Raw genomic sequence first — 13165 nt, 5'->3', positions numbered from 1 at the left:
ACTCTGATGTGTAAAAAATATCACCTTTTACCTCTTATTGATATTGTTTTAAAAATGTGTTTATTTTTTCTTAATTGGTTTCTTTAAAATTCATCCTAATTCTCTGGGTGGTGGAAAATTGAATCTCTGTCATTATTGGGGTTTCATCTCCCCAGGACTCAAGGATGCTTATGTAATGCTCAGAAATTTGGGTGTGGTTTTGGCTAACCCAACAGATGTTTCCAAACTCCTTCTGCTTGGGCCACCTTCCTGATGCTAGGGGTGGACAAGTATTCAAGTGATAGTACTGACCAATGTGAGGTAAGGGGACTTCTGCTGGGGCATAGGATATATTTGTCTTTCCTGATAAAATGGATGCAACATCCTAGGGCTCCCTCTTCCTCTCTTTCTCCTGAGTTAATACGGATGTGATATCTGGAATTGTAGCAGCCATCTTGTAACCATGAAGAATAGGCCAGGAGAATTGCAGATTTGGTGGTCCCAATGTCACTGAACCACTGAACCAATTCCAGGATCCACTTTCTTCCAGAACTTCTTGTTGTGAGAGAAAAAAGAAACACCCACCTTGTTTAAGCCACTGTATTGTGAGTTTTTCATTATTTGCAGCTTAAAGTATTGCTAACTGATTCAAAGAGGAAACATCTCTATTGTCTGGTCCATCATGGGTTGCTGCTGGTATATTTATTGTCCAACGGTTCCTTGAAATTCAGTGACAAAGTGCTCCTGGGCCTCTGAACATAGGAAATGACCCGGGCTGGGACCCTGGTGCCTGGGGCTCCAAAGCCATGAAAGCCCTCCTTCCTGAGGCCCTGACTGGGAGCCTGGAGCTGATAGTACTTTACAAACCTGTGGACTGCTATCCCTGCCCTGGATGGACAAGTTAACCCTCTTCTCCTCTTGCCACTGTCAAAGGCACTTCTCTTCCTCTTTCCTCAATTCAGGACATCTATTATACTCTCTTCTGTGAGTTGATGTGTTTACAAATAAAGGAGCTGCCTTTTCTCATGAAGCTCCTGCTTTCCATTCAGCTACAAAACACCTCTGAGACAAGGGAACAAAAACTGAGCTACCTATTTCAAATGCAGGATGGAAAACTAAAGAGAGAACCAACACAAGTTAATACTGTAATAAATCACCTTGCCACACCTACCAGTCTAGTAAGGTAGCCACCATGGCAAGAGACACGGTGAGAATAATGACAGCTGATGAACTAGAACAACTTTTGAGCCCTGTGCCAACTTGCATGGATGAAATCACTTGGCTTGTTTCTCATGGGCACAGCAGGTTTTCCAATGCACAGATGACACAGGGACGCTGCTTCATCATAAGCTAGAGAGCTGCTGTCGTTTGGGTGTGTGGTCTGTGGTGGGAGGGGAAGAAGGAAAGGAGAGTGAGGACGCCTAGCTATTCATCCTGGACTTGGCCACTTCTAAGACCTGCCATTTTGACCTTCCCTGTTTATATTTAAGTCAGAGCTTTCATTGGAAGGGGTCTGCTTTTTCTTTCTGGATATTTTAGCTGAAAGTTTTGTTTATGGTTTTAAATTTGATTTTTTTGAAAAAGTAATCATTTGCATGATTAATTGAAGAATTGATTATAATAGGAAATGACCGGAAACAACTTAAATATCAACAGAAGTCTGTAAAGCAAATTATAGTACAAATGTAGAATGGAATGTTATATAGCTGCAAAATTGAATGAACAAGTGCTCTGTAATGGATATAAAAAAAATCCTCTCTTCCACTCTTGTCTCTTATCCACTAATTTTCCATATCCTCCATAGGTACATTTTTATGACTCTTTTCAGAGTTTCTTTATATACAAGTAAATTAAAATGTAAGTTCTTATTTTTCCTTTTTTATATGAAAAGGAAAATTCTTGACCTACTGTTCTGCTTCTTGTTTATTTTACCTAATAATGGACCTGGGATCTCTTTCTAAATAGAAGTCTTTCATTTGTCCAAAGTCTTCTCTGACATCATGCAGTAGTGTTTTGTTTTAATTTTTTTTTTTGCGGTACGCGGGCCTGTCACTGCTGTGGCCTCTCCCGTTGCAGAGCACAGGCTCCGGACGCGCAGGCTCAGCGGCCATGGCTCACGGGCCCCGCCGCTCCGCAGCATGTGGGATTCCCCCGGACCGGGGCACGAACCCGCATCCCCTGCATCGGCAGGCGGACTCCCAACCACTGCACCACCAGGGAAGCCCCTAACTTTTATTTTATATTGGAGGATAGTTGATTAACCATGCAGTAGTGTTTTAAAGTTTCCTTCATATAGGTCTTGCACATTTCTTGTTAGGTTTATTCCTAGGTATCATGTCTTTTGGGGATTGGTTTTGTATTCTCTTCCATTTTTCAACTGGTTTTTGTTTGTTTAATATATTAATTTTCATTCATTAACTCTTTTTTTTTTTTTTTTTGCGGTACGCAGGCCTCTCACCGCCGTGGCCTCTCCCGTTGCAGAGCACAGGCCCTGGACGCACAGGCTCAGCGGCCATAGCTCACGGGCCCAGCCGCTCCGCAGCATGTGGGATCCTCCCGGACCAGGGCACGAACCCGTGTCCCCTGCATCGGCAGGCGGACTCTCAACCACTGCGCCACCAGGGAAGCCCTCTTTCGTTAACTCTTTACTCTTCTACTTTGATTTTTAAACATTTTCACAATTCTGATTAAGCCAAATAAACTTTCCTTTTACAATGCAAAGCTCTATGTTCTGAGGTTTTTGGTGTCATGATTTCTGTAAGTCACAGCATGCACAAGGCTCCATACAAGATAATCCTCTACTATTCCGAGAGTAATTATAATTCAGAGGCTTAGTATAAGGGTACTGCCAGACTGCAGTTCAATCAAAATCACAAATAACTTTACAGAAACTCTGTCACCCACATAGCACAACACAGCTAGTGAATATCTTCACAGATGTTTGATTTGTTAGTTGAACTACAATCTATGTTTCTTCGGTGCTTGTAATCCGCTGTACCTTACATTTTGGGGAACACAAAGGGAAAGATTTTCATGTATTTAGTTTGGGTGCCAGCTCAGCACCTATGAGCCCATCTATCAGTAAGTTCTTTCTGCCCGATCACCTGCCATCATACGAACATACAATTTTAATGCAGTATAATTACGATAAATGTTTTCTATTCCTATATTTCGTGTAGGCAGTCATAATTGGCCAGAAGGGACAAATATTGTCAGACCTATTACACAAACTTTAATGCAATGAAACTATAAGTAGATAGCTTTTAAATGGGACAATCTTATATAGTTATTTTCCGAAAAACTTGGACTCAAAAGGTCATTCAATCAAAACCCAAATATCTGTGGCCATATATCATTCCCTTTCAATAAATAGCCCTACATTTTCATAATAGTCTACAATAACTGCCCCCAAATTACAGCAAAAATATTTTTTCAAAGTTAGCTTTTCATTACTCAGGGGAAAATTATAAAGTCTGTGGCTCTTCCTAGGCCACATTTCCCCCTCAATGTCTATAATTTAGTTATTTCAGGTCTCACTGGCAACTTCATCAGAGCCCATCAGGGCAAATCACAAGATTTGGAGGGCTGGTTAAAGAATTACACAGTGTTAGAGCTCATGGAATTCAGCCTCATCTCACAGATAAAGAAACCAAGGAAAGAAATGGTTAAGTGACTTGCCCAACATCATGCAATGACTTTCTGAGGGAGCCACGACTGGGAGCCAAGTTTCCTGCTCACCAGTACTGCACTCTATCTACCACATCATGGTGCACATTCCTAGGCATGAATGAAAAAACACACTCCAACAATTGTTATTGACAAAGATGTGGTAACCATTAATGACACTTCAGGCATACACATAATATTTTTTTAGAACATCTTTTTCCTATTGGGCAATCTCATTCCCATAGTTGTCATGACTACCTGTGTGAGCAATGACTTAAATTAGTATCACCAGCCCTGACGTCTTCCTTGTATACCATTGCCTGTCCTGTAGGTCTACCTGTGTAATTCACAGACAACTTGAACACATTCTTGCCAAAACTGAGCTTATTTTTTATATCCACCAAATCTGTTATTTCTCTATTTGCTATTTTGTTTCTTGCCTTGATAATAACCCATGTGTCTAAGTCCTCACCACTCTTTTTCCTTCACATCCAATTTATTATCAATTTCTGTTGATGTTATATAGAAATCTGTCACATATTTTCTCATTTCTTCACCTGTATTTGCACAGGTCTTTATAACTTTTCACCTGGACTCTCTGCCTTTGTCTCTTTCCTCTCCAAGCTCTTCTCCACAGTGCCTCCAAAGTCATTTTTCCAAAGGGTAAATACTCTCTTGCTCTGCTCTTACCGGAAACTCTGACCATCTGCCTCATGTCCATTAAATAAAGCCCATAGAGCATGATTATTTAAGCTACTTCATATGAGCTGTCCCCTGTTTGCCTAACTTCTATTCCAACATTGCTTTTCAATGTTAGGTTCCATAAACAGCAAAATACTTGCAATTCTTTGAACTCATTAAACTATTTTATATCTCCACGCCCCTGCGAATGCCACTCCCTCTGTCTGAAATCCTATCGTCTGCTCACCTTTCTCACCTCTGAGCATGCTGTCCACTGCTGTTCTCATATGCTTCCTTTAGGACCCAACCCTGAGGGTGAGTCAGCCCTTCAGTGAAGCCAATAGGCAGTTTATTCTTTGATGGTTATGCTGTGCCTTGTAATGTACTTCTATTACTATATATCACATCATATTATAATTCCTTATTTATGTGGGATTTATCTTACCTTAAGACATAGCAGTGCCTGAATGAATAGTAGAATGGGTAAATGGGCACAGGTAATAGTAATCTAGAGAAACATTTTGTGGTCAGCTGTAACATATATATATATATATATATATATATATATATATATATATATATATATATATATATTAGAACTTCTGAAAATTTGGTCACTGCTGCTCGGACTAGACTCATTGCCCGAGTCATAGAATTGAAATGTTTTGAATTTATAGAATTTTAATAACTATAATTTAGAATGATTATGATTCATATCTGCCTTACCCTTTCACTGAAACATGAATTTGTTTCCTCACTATGAAATCATCGCACATAATTATCTCCAGATGACAAATACTCATTTCAGTATAACATGCAGATATGGAAAAGACATTTTCTCTCTCTCTTTCAGTAGGGTATTTACCAGAGTGTTTCATGTAGTTTTAGCAGCTTAGTTAGCATTTGCATCTCTACCAATCTTTAGTCAAATAAATTTTATCACACACTTATTAAGATGCTCTGGACTTCTGGGCTTTAAGAACATGTATGAATAAGGATATTATACATGTACACATAGATCAGATATGCGGGGTTAAATATGGTGGTTACTAAGTTAAATGGGGACATTTAGCTATTTGCAACACTAGCCTGAGAATTGGCTGATGTTTCATTTCAGAAGTTCTCATACATTCCTACCAAAGTAGACACCACAGAGATGAATGCTTTTGTACTTCTGGGGGATCTAGATGCTCATTTCCTACAAAAGTAAAATTTATTTGAATTTGCTAAATGTACTTGGATTCTGCGTTTTACTCCATTATAGATGATCTTAAATAACTTAACTTTTAATAAGACCTCTACATAACTCTAGAAAGCTGTGCAATGAGTAAGCTATAGTTTCTAGCACTTCCCTTTGCTTTGCCACATATGCCATGGATTATGAGCTGCCGAGTTTGATAAGCAAGGGGGTAAATAAGGGAGAGAGTACTGAGCTCCGTCGTAAAGACTTGGATCCAAGCCTCGGTATGCCACTTACCAGCTTTCGCTCTTAAACAAATCCCCTATCTTTTCAGAGTTTGTTTCCTCCCCTTAATGAGAATCATAACATCTGCCTTACCGCCTCAGAGGATTATTTTAAAAATCGAATGAAAATTGCTCAGAGATCTCAGGCTTGGAAAAGGGGCGGGAACGTAGGGAGTTCAGGCAACCGGAACCACAGCCAAGCATCATTATACTGAACCCCTGTAGCTAAGATGCTGCTGCCGCCACCGGCAGCCTCTGGATGCCTTAACGTTGGCCATTGTCACTGCTGCCCTGATCACTGTTGTCGCCTCTTCAACCAGCACTACCAGGGTGAATTATTGTCAAAGCCCTACCTCCAGCTTCTAGGAAGGCTAGAAATGCATGCCTCCGGCTTTTCTTGTCTTTTATGGCAGGAGACTGGCCTATGATCCAAATCGTAGGCCAATAGAATGGACACTCCCTCAGATACCTGAGGAGACTAAGATGCTGTGTCCACAACATCTTTTTCTTGACTATTGTCATGGTCCCGAACTGGTATCACTGCCTCCAGGCTTGTTCCCCTCCAACCCACTGTTCCTTTTCGCACCAGAGCTGTTTTTTCAAAGGGGAACCTGATTTCTGCCGCTGCTCTGTTTAAAGCCTTCCATCATCCCCTCCCCACAATGCCTATATAAATACAAATTAGAATACCGTACAGACACTTCTTTATTTTTAATGGATGAAGGAATTTTATTTCATTTTTAACTTTATTTTGTGGTTTTTTTAATATTTATTTTATTTATTTATTTACGTCGGCTGCGCTGGGTCTTCGTTGCAGCACGTGGGATCTTTCAGTGTGTCATGAGGACTCATAGTTGCAGCATGCCAACTCTTAGTTGTAGCATGTGGGATCTAGTTCCCACATGATTGAACCCCGGGCCCCTGCATTGGGAGCGTGGATTCTTACCCACCGGACCACCAGGGAAGTCCCCCGTACAGACACTTCTAATCAGGTCCCCACCTGCCCCCATAACCATACTCTTCTGGGCTTCCCATCCTTCATTGGCCCTCTGCCCGCTGCAATACTAGTTTTCTCAGTGGGTGATGTTGTTTACTGCCTCTTTGCCTTCCCTTTCATAAGAAGGGAACTATGAAGGAATTTAAAAAACAAAAGACTAGCACACCAGCATCTTGCCTCAAAAAAGGCCATTGGGTTTCCCTGGTGGCACAGTGGTTGGGAGTCCGCCTGCTGATGCGGGGGACGCGGGTTCGTGCCCCGGTACGGGAAGATCCCACATGCCGCATGAGCGGCTGGGCCCATGAGCCATGGCCGCTGAGCCTGCGCGTCCGGAGCCTGTGCTCTGCAACGGGAGAGGCCAGAGCGGTGAGAGGTCCGCATACCGCAAAAAAAAAAAAAAAAAAAAAGGCCAGCAATCTTCCAGATAGGGAGGGGATGAAGGCAAGGCCCTTCCTAGGTTCAGGCTGAAGCTTGCAAATGGTAGGAAGAGAACCCTGCTGGGAGAATGCTATAGATGGAGGCATGGCCAGCCTGTGGTCAGTGGAGATGACCACTGAGCCTGCCCAGAGCATAGCACACAGGGCAGGGACCAATGCTGAAGAAGAGTAAGTAGCCAAGACACAAATTCACACCTCAACCCCATTTTTTTCTGGATAACATACTCCTGGGATGTTTGTTTTGACCCATGGATTTCTTTCTTTTTTTTTTTTTAATTTTTATTGGAGTATAGTTGCTTTACAATGTTGTGTTAGTTTCTGCTGTATAGCAAAGTGAGACCCATGAAGTTCTGAAAGTCACTTAAATGAGTACGATGGAATATTTTGCCTGATTACCAAGGTGATCTCAGGCCAAATTATACTTAATTAATTTTTTAATTGAAGTATACAATGTTGTGTTAGTTTCAGGCGTACAGCAAAGTGATTCAGCTGCATATACATATATACATATAAATATATATATATACACACACTTTTTCAGATTCTTTTCCATTATAGGTCATTACAAAATATTTAATATAGTTCCCTGTGCTATAGAGTAGGTCCTTGTTGTTTATCTATTTTATATATTGTAGTGTGTAAATGTTAACTCCAGCCTCCTAATTTATCCCTCCCCTTCCCTTTCCCCTTTGATAACGATATGTTTGTTTTCTAAGTCTGTGTGTCTATTTCTATTTTGTAAATAAGTTCATTTGTGCCATATTTTAGATTCCAAATATAAGTGATATCATACGGTATTTGTCTTTGTCTGACCGACTTCACTTAGTATGATAATCCCTAGGTCCATTCATGCTGCTGCAAATAGCATTATTTCATTCTTTTTTATGGCTGAGTAATATTCTATTGTATATGTGTACCACATTTTCTTTATCCCTTCATCTGTCAATGGACATTTAGGTTGTTTCTATGTCTTGGCTATTGTGAACAGTGCTGCTATGAACATTGGGGTGCATGTGTCTTTTCGAAGTAGAGTTTTCTCCAGATATACGCCCAGGAGTGGGATTGCTGGATCATATGATAATTATATTTTTAGTTTTTTAAGGAACTACTTAATTTAGAAGAGTAGTGGACTGGGAGCCAATCATACCCATGACAATGCATGCTCATGTTGTTTCTCCACTTCTAGAAAAAAGCTCCCTTTTTTTGTCTACCAGGAGACTGCTACTCAGCTTTCCGGAGCCAGCTGACTATACAGATAAAGAAAGTTGTGAAAGGATTCAGAGTAAATTGTTAAGATTAGCTTCCTCTGGGCAAGGAGAATAGGGTGGGTGGGAAGGGGAATTTTCACTTTATGTTCTTCTGTAGTACTTGAATTTTTCAAAACACTAGTGTGTTATTTTAATAATTAGATTTTTAAAAGTCAACTCAATAGTTAGTGAGATAGTGGTGACTCCTTCTTTGCTGTTTTGTTTTTGGAATTTCTTTAAAAAATGGCCTAAAGCGTCTTGTAAGGAGAGCACAAAAGCCACCTGGGAAATGCCTTAAGTGTTTTCAAAAAACTGTTATTATGTTAAACATTATTCAGAGCTGTTCCCTCAGAATATTGCTCAACAATGAATGTTGGACATTATTAACTAAAACATATGCATCAACACATCATAGGCTAGAATAAATAAGTAAATAAAGATTGTGTTGCATATCCTTTGTGTATGCAAACAATGCTGCTAGTGACCATTTTGGGGCCACTAACCTTCACATATTTTTCCAGCTGTGGCCCCTTCAATGCCTCCGCAATGACAGGACAACATCCAGGCTTCCTAACAGGTGCCCCAGGTTGTCCTGTTATTCTTCTATCCTGCACACGCTGGATTTATACCACACTCTTCTTTTCAAATGTGCGTCAGCTGTTTTCTCATTCAATTTTCATTACAATCCTTGAGAAATAAAGACAGTTATTGCCTCTTTGCTGATGAGGAAAGCTCTTGCAGTTTTTTTTTTTAAATTTTTATTGGAGTATAGTTGATTTACAATGTTGTGTTAGATTCAGGGATATAGCAAAGTGAATCAGTTATACATATACATATATTCACTCTTTTTTTTAGATTCTTTTCCCATACAGTCCATTACAGAGTATTGAGTAGAATTCCCTGTTCTATACAGTAGGTCCTTATTAGTTATCTATTTTATATATAGTAGTGTGTATATGTCAATCCCAATCTCCCTATTTATCCCTCCCCTGCCTTTTCCCCTGGTAACCATAAGTTTGTTTTCTACATCTGTGACTCTATTTCTGTTTTGTAAATAAGTTCATTTGTACCCTTTTTTTAGATTTCACATATAAGCGATGTCATATGATATTTGTCTTTCTTTGCCTGACTTACTTTACTCAGTATGACAATCTTTAGGTCTCTTGCATTGCTATACACTAACAACAAAAGATTAGAAAGAGAAATTAAGGAAACAATCCCACTGACCATCATGACAAAAAGGATAAAATACCTAGGAATAAAGCTACCTAAGGAGGTAAAATACCTGTACTCAGAAAACTATAAAATACTGATGAAAAAAATCAAAAATGGCAGATTTTGATGGAGCTAGGATGAGGCTCCTGGGCTCCAAACTATGAATGAATTTTTCTCTATTTCCACCAAGCTGTCTCATCTGCACTGCCAAAACTCAATCCACGCATGCCATTTTAAGTATTATTCTAACAACACTGTAGACTTTCAACTCATTCTCCTCTAGTGCTATTTCTCAGTACCCTATTCTTTTCTTCCATAAAATGAAAAATTGAATATAGATATTCAAATGGAATGTGTGTAATGTTTATTTCCCCAGCCAGGGTATAAGCTCTGTGAGGGCAAAGGGGCAAGGACCGTGTGCACCCCCCCCATACACGTTTAGCACCTGGCATATAGGAGGCACGCGATAGACATTTGTTGAATGAATGAACGATGGAACATCAGCTACTGTCTTAGGTGGGACTCTCTCAGTTGCAGGTCCCTCATTTAAACTGGCTTGAACAGAGAAGGAATTTGTTGAGTATCTAGGAAGTTCAGGAATCAGCTGGCTTCAATCATAGCTCCATTGAGGTTAGATTAAATTTCTTCTCTTCTTTCTTTCTTCGTCTCTTCCTCCCCTCCCCTATCTTGCTGTTCTCCTCTCCTTCCCCTCATCTCCTGGCTCCTGTGTCTCTGTCATCCTCTCCCTCTGCAGTTGGGCCCCCTCCATCTCCTCTGTGCATGGTGAAGTTGGCAGCTGGTAGCTCTGGGACCTCTGGCCTAATTTGACATCCGGGGAGAAAGAAAACATGTCAACCGCAGCATCATATCTCAATTTCAGGAAATGAAAATTTTAGGACTGGCCAGATCTGTGTCACTTGTGGGAGTGGGATACAGTCACTACTGGCAGCCCCTCTAAAATCACGTGGAAGGGGGAGTGGTGTTTTCCCAGAACAAGGGATGCTGGGCAGATGGAAACATATGTCCTTCATACAGTGTCACAAGAATTTTATCAAGTAGTAAAGGAGAGGCTGCTTTTACTATCAAGAGACTTTCTGCCTCTCAAACCTAAACTCTGTGCATGGAGCTAAATTATGACGTTTTGAATTATTTGACTCAGATCATAATCTTTTAAAAGATGGATTAAACTTTATGCTTTGAGTCCCCAGGTGTTAATAAGTCAAGGAGAATAATAAAGACAAGCCCACCTACAACCTTCATATCTATCTGTTCAGCAAAACAGAGGGCTGTAAAACAACTTTTTCTGTTTGTTTTTTATTTTGGCTTCCAGCCAAATAAGAACTCAAGAAATTTGTTTGTAGATAAATTGTGTTTCAGTGTCTGAGAGGAAACGTGCTGCTTGGTAACGACCACAGGATGCAGATCCTCATTTCATAAAGAAAAATGTGCAGGCAACATGCTCATTTTTCTCTGCATATAGAAAAACACAGAACGCTCATCTGGCACATGACCGCTCAAGCACTGAGAGTACTGATATTTCTGTAGTCTTGATTCTTACAGGGAGAAGGAGGTTTTAGTTTTGAGCATTTGTTGCTTTGCCCAGGGCCCTGTGTTCAAAAGTTGTCTTCTGGGAAAGAAGTAATGATCAGAATTTAAGAAAAACAAACAAACAAACCTTTCCTTATCAGTTTCTACCATTTAGTACTTTGCTTTTGTGCCCTTTCCATATTGGCATGGAGCGCCTGAGTGTGCAACGGTTTTATCAATGAATGAGAATGAGTGTGACAAGTCCCTATTCAGATGTCCAGTAATGTAGGATCAGAGACTTAAAAGCTGTTTATAATACAGGAAGTATTAAACTAGTTCTTTTTGTATCACAGCTTTTTAATTTTATAAACTGGGTCTTAAGGAGTGAAGTTTTCAGCTTTTTAAAGTTATAAATATATGATTAATAAGAAAAACACTGAAGGAAATGAAAACAACCTCACATCCTGTACTTCCTGACATCCTCTTTTTGATTTTGTGAAGTTTCCTGTCATTAATTTTCAGCGTATTTATTTTCAAGGAAGTTCCTTTAGCAAGAAGATTGAGACCAGCACCCTGTCCCTCCCGACACACACACACACACACACACACACACACACACACGCACCTCGGAGAGTTAGAAATGTGTATGGCAGTATTCTTCCACAATTCAAGCATAAAGGCCATGACATACATCCTTAGTTATACACACGGGTGATTGGGGAGCAGTGGAGAGAACCCCCAACACTAAAGAGAAAGCAAGAAGTATCATATTCTAGATTTCTGCATTTCTTATAGTAAAGGAGCTATGAGATAAAAATTTCATGATTATCATTAGTTATTATTGTTAATAATATCATTTCTTAAGCTACCATTTACTGAGCTTTTGCTAGGTATCATTACAGTGATAAGTGCTTCACACACACACACACACACACACACACACACACCCCTGCATACTACAAATTTACCATGTGCCCGTGATTCTAAATATCAGAGTTTATGCTGTGGATTAAAGCTGTGTTTTTGGTGGTCATGATCTGCTAGAGAATCATGAAATTAATTTAATGGGTAGAGATAAGAACAATCATAACATCCTTGTGAAGGGATTATATTATCCCCAATTTACAGATGAGAAATTCCAGACCTTAGGAGGTTAAGTAACTCACCCAAGTTCACAGAGTTAGTAAGAAATAAATATGCATTTGGAGCCTTTCAGTCTCCAAAACCTTGTCTTAACTATTAAGGCTACATTACATCGTTTAACAATTCTGGATGTATCACATTATAAATATAACTATATACGGAAGAAAACCTATTTCCTAATATATTCTATAAGGGAGAGCTTAAGGCTTGTGGATAATTAACCAGCATGCATTGTTTTGAATATAAGCTTAAAAATCAAATGTGTGTGTGTATTAATTAGAGTTGTGGGAAAAAATTCATAGAACTCAGTACCATATCAAAATTCATGAGTGATTTGTTAAGCAAAGAGAGTTTTTTACTTTTAAAAATTCATAATCACATTTTATGTTTACATAGCACTTTATAAACAAGGCTTTCCTGGATATCATGAGATCCTCAAGCATTCTATGGACTCTATATGTGCGGCCTTTGTACGTACAGGCTGTTAAGAGTGGTTACAGCTGATAACGACTAGTTATCAACAGGAAAGCCAACATAGTTTGGACACAATCCAACAGTATAAAAATGGTGCTTACAGATAATCTTCCTTTATCAAATTCCCAGCTCTTAAAGAAGTAGCAATGCCAACAAATTAATGAACAAACAGATGTATTTAATAGGCCCTAAGAAGTTACACATAAAAATGCAATCAGTAAGTTGACGCTGGAACACCAACAGCTTTTGAAGAAAACATCTCTACCTTTTGGAAATAACTATGATGGTATTTGTTAAATACATTTGTCATTTCAGAAAGAGCTCCCCAAATTACT

At 39.5% G+C, this 13165-nt stretch overlaps 1 long non-coding RNA gene across 1 annotated transcript in view; it reads left to right on the top strand.

Moving 5' to 3' along the window:
- Window positions 1-2680, top strand: part of LOC138842692 (uncharacterized) — a 76303-nt gene extending 73623 nt beyond the window's left edge. The window contains exon 3 of the long non-coding RNA XR_011377452.1: window positions 2429-2680. This is a non-coding gene — a long non-coding RNA (uncharacterized lncRNA). The remainder of the gene's footprint in view (window positions 1-2428) is intronic.
- Window positions 2681-13165: the final 10485 nt, after the last annotated feature.

This window comes from Globicephala melas, chromosome 5 (assembly GCF_963455315.2).
Source record: "Globicephala melas chromosome 5, mGloMel1.2, whole genome shotgun sequence".
Classification (NCBI taxonomy): Eukaryota; Metazoa; Chordata; class Mammalia; order Artiodactyla; family Delphinidae; genus Globicephala; species Globicephala melas.
Note: the sequence above shows the minus strand (reverse complement) of the source record. Positions and strands in the feature narration are given on the sequence as shown.